This window comes from Triticum dicoccoides, chromosome 5B, assembly GCF_002162155.2.
Source record: "Triticum dicoccoides isolate Atlit2015 ecotype Zavitan chromosome 5B, WEW_v2.0, whole genome shotgun sequence".
NCBI classification, from domain to species: Eukaryota; Viridiplantae; Streptophyta; class Magnoliopsida; order Poales; family Poaceae; genus Triticum; species Triticum dicoccoides.
The window spans coordinates 539,779,951-539,784,237 of NC_041389.1; the positions used below are offsets into that span (position 1 = coordinate 539,779,951).

The following is a 4,287-nucleotide window of genomic DNA, read 5'->3' on the forward strand; positions in this document are numbered from 1 at the left end:
GGCCGGGGCGGTGCGGGACGGGGTGGCCGGAGGCGGGCAGGGCGGCCGGAGCGCGGCCGGAGGCGGGCGGCAGGGCGGTGGATCTGGGGAGGGAGCTGAAAACTCCCTCCCGCGCGAAACTCCCTCACGCGCGAAGAGGAAACCGGGTCGACGAGGGGTTGGGCTGCCAACCCCTGTTTCTACAGGCCGGGAAGGAGTATAGGGGTTGAGCCTCTAAAAAAATTTAAGGGTTTAAGGGTTAAGGGGTTCTATTTTTTTGCGATTTTTTTGTCTGAACCCGTAAAAAAGCGGTTATTTTTGAGGGTTTGAGGGTTTAGGGGTACTACTAGTAGTGCTCTTAGAGAGTTCCAAACTGAAAGAAGTTTAGGCCTTCTTTGGATTGGAGGATTTTCACAGGATTTTCATGGGATATCAATCCTCAGGATTGTTTCCTATGAAACGCATTTGGATCAAATGATTGGGCCATTAAAATTCATCAAGATTGGGTCTTCAAGGTCCTGATTCTAAAGGAATTTACACATGAGGTCCGACCTTTGGAAAAAATCCATAGGATTGGCTATGTCATGGCAATCAAATCCTCCATTTTTCCTATTCCTTTGTTTTGCAAATCCTGTGATCCAAAGAAGCCCTTAGTTTGTATCCGTTCCGATTTGACCCCAGCGATTTGCCCGTACAAAATTCCCCTTCCGCTGTCCTCGTACTCCGGAAACCAAAATCCGCCGCCGCCTTCCCGAGCTCGGACTCGACAGCCATGGCCACCCAACTAGGGCAACCGTCGCCGGCGGTGGCGCCGGCGAAGTATGATCCAGCGGCCACCTACATCACTGCCATTGGCGACGACCTCCTGCGCGAGATCTTCCTCCGCCTCCCCTCCCTCTCCAGCCTCGTCCGCGCCGCCCTCGCCTGCCGCACCTTCCTCCGCGCCGTCCGTTCCTCCCCCGCCTTCCGCCGTCGCTTCCGGGCGCTCCACCCGCCCCAGATCCTTGGATACTTCACCGTCCACTACCGCACTGCCATCCCTGCCTTCGTCCCCTTGCGCAGCCGCTCCGACCCGGACCTCGCCGCCGTGGTCCGCGGCTCCGATTTCTTCTTCACCCGTCTACCGGAAGACGGCGACGACACTAGGTGGGCGTCCAACGGCAAGTGCTCCGGCTACGTCTTCATCCACAACCAGAGAACCGACCAGAGACAGATCTCTGCCTACAACCCCCTCACACAGGCGCTGAATGTCTTCCCCTACCCGCCTCAGGAGGCCTGCGATCCCAGCTATCTTGATTTTCGCATCATCTTCTCGGAAGACGACGGGAGGTCGTTCCGTGTGGTATGTGTCCGTCACCGCAGGCGGCGACTGAGGACGCTGGCTCGTTTATCTGTCTTCTCATCGGACAGCAGGGAGTGGCAGTGTTTCTCGTGGGTGGACACCTCAGTGCCGCAGCCCGGGGATGATGGAGGTGATAAGTGCTTGCTCTCGTCTTACACTGCTACCCCGGTGGATGAATTTGATAGATTAGTCTACTGGAAACACAAAAATCAAGCATATATAGTAGTCCTCAACGCTGCGACGCTGCAGTTATCTCGAATCGATTTGCCCCCGCACTTGAAAGATATGGACTCCATAGAATTTAAGCTTGGTCCGACCAAGGATGGGAAGCTCTGTATGGCTTTCACAGATCACTTTGCTGCAAACGAGGGAGTGCTCAATGTTTGGTTTTGGAGAGCTGATGGTGATGGTGTTGATAAATGGATGCCGCACAAGATTTTCCCACTGAGCAAATTTGTTGATTTCTCTATGTGTTCAGAAGAGTATGCTGTCACAGCGCAGGTTACCGGAGTCATAGATGATTTTGTGCACCTGTCTGTTTATTATCTCAATACCAAGTTCTTCCTATCCTTTTGCCTGGAAACAGAGAAGGTCAACAAGCTCTTTGAATATGGACTTTGCGTCGATCCCTACATCATGCCGTGGCCTTCTTCTTTGGTATGCAACAAGGTGAGCCTGTGCCTGAAGAAGCCGGTAAAATTTATCCTGACGTTTGATCCCTGAATCATATGCATTTAAGTTACTTGAGACCAATTGATTCTTACATAGTTGTGAAAATCTGCCATCAGTTTGATATTTTGCTAATCCCTCCTATGTCCTATCCTAATTAATTGACGCTCCTTAGTATAAGGAGTAGTATTTTTTCTCAAGAAAACGCGGAAGTCGTGCGATGCATTGATAGAAAGAAGAGTATGTACAAGTCTGGTCAACTGTTTTTGAGTTGGTTACAGAGCAATAACTTAATTCTTTATTTTTCTGTAGGTATATTAACAGTGATTTGTGTAAGTCATAATACAACTGTTTTATTGCAGATTTTATACAAGGATTCAATATTTCAATTTTTGCATGCATTTTTTGCAGATTATATGATATCTCCGCACTGACAGTATCTTAGGCTAAAAAATTTCTCTCCACTAAAATATTGTCCACACAATCTTTTGTTATCCTGACCAATATCTTACTTCACTTCCGATTGCTTCGGTCGTTGCTAAATAAATCTGGCATGTACCACTTTTCTAAAAGATTCTTGTACCACATTGGAGTCAATAACCTTGCACAGTTTGTCCATGCAAACACTTGCATCCTTACTTACACTGAAATAATTTTATGTCTCAGGAGGATTCAGAAACCGAAGTTACGGGAGACAGTGTGGTGGATGATTATCATGTGGGGCACAGAAGAAACTCCCTCTGTTCTTCTCACAGCATTGCAATCATACAAAGAAGCTCTGATTAATGGCGATGTGGCAAAAGTTGCAGAGATAGAGGCATTCCTACTTTCTATCGAGGATGAGAAGAAGTCTCATAGTTGCAGAATTGAAAGCTGCTAGAGATTGCATCTCGAGGATAAGTGCCTGCATTGATGGTTACAGGAGAAGGGTGCAGCAAGAGAGAAGTGATGACAAGTTGACCCACTTTGCCAATTGAATCAGCCTCTTTGAAATGGTCGTGCTGTATTTCTTCTGATGAGATGAGCTTTTGTTTACATGTCTTGGTACTTTGGTTTTCGGACGGTGTGGAGACAAAGATCATATGGTAGTTTCATATGGTTGAAGGGGTAGCAAAGGAACACATGAGACATAAGAGATGCACTTCTCACATAAGCTACTGCTATTGAGTGTAACCGATTTATGAGCTGTATCTTCCTAAAAGTTGCTATATCTGAGGCACACTTTGCTTCTTGGCTTTAGTACTAGTAATATATTACTCATCCATCACGCGTCCTCCCAATTTGTGTTTTGTTGGATCCAGCCTTTTTATCATTTGTCGTGGTCGGTTTTATGAGCTTATTAACCCCGTTCATTTGCCCACTATGCTACTCTGTTTCCTTACGCTTGGTGTTGGCATTCCAAATGGGTTCAGATGGCTCTGGAGGTTCGGAGTGTTCCTTTTTATCACCACTAAACTACACTGAGTAAGAGAGGGTGACCTCGTTTGCATACACTAGATGATACACGTTGTTGCGGGAATATTTTTGCAACATATTTCAATGTGATTTGTTGTATGAGATTTGAAGTAATGATATAAAAAACTAAAATTGAAAATACATATACTTTATTATGTTTGATTACTATAGTTGTAAAATGTTTATTAAATCATATTAGAATGAAAATTCTCATACATGTTTGCATGTTTGAAAGAGTTTTTTTTTCCGAAGCGGAGGCAAAAGCTTTGCCTCGTCTCATTAATAAAGAAGGGTAACAAGTTGTCTGGTTAATTAGCGGGAACCCGGGCGAAAACCGCTACAACACGCCCACAAGAAATGGCACCTCTGTCGAGTTGGCACCGACGAGACCACACACTGCTGAGAAGAGGGCACCGTCGAGGTTGCTTGCAATGTCTTCATCATCACCTCCCCCGAGTAGGTGACTCCGACTTCGCCGCTCGCAACCCGTCAAGACCCCTTCGAACGAGCGACACAGAAGGACCTCGCCAGCCAAGGGCAACACCGGCCGACCTGGCCACCCACACGAAGACACACTCGCTGCCGAGAAGAAACACAAAGCCGCCCTTGAGTCGCCCCCGCGCAGCGACCGGGGGGAACCCTAGCTCACCGCCGTCGGTCCCTCGCCTCCCGTTCCTCCTCTCCCGCAGTCGCCACGGGGGTCGTCCGGGCAAAGCCCGACCTGATCCAGCGGCGACCGGGCCTGTTTCATTCCCTCGAAAGTGGAGGCCGGCGCGGCGAGGCTTCTTCTGGCCGGGGCAGGGTGCGGCGTAGCGGCAGGCGGGTGCTGGTGGGTGCCGGTG

At 48.6% G+C, this 4,287-nt stretch overlaps 1 pseudogene; it reads left to right on the forward strand.

Moving 5' to 3' along the window:
* The first annotated feature begins 751 nt into the window (after window positions 1-751).
* Window positions 752-3,200, forward strand: LOC119306048 (annotated as a pseudogene).
* Window positions 3,201-4,287: the final 1,087 nt, after the last annotated feature.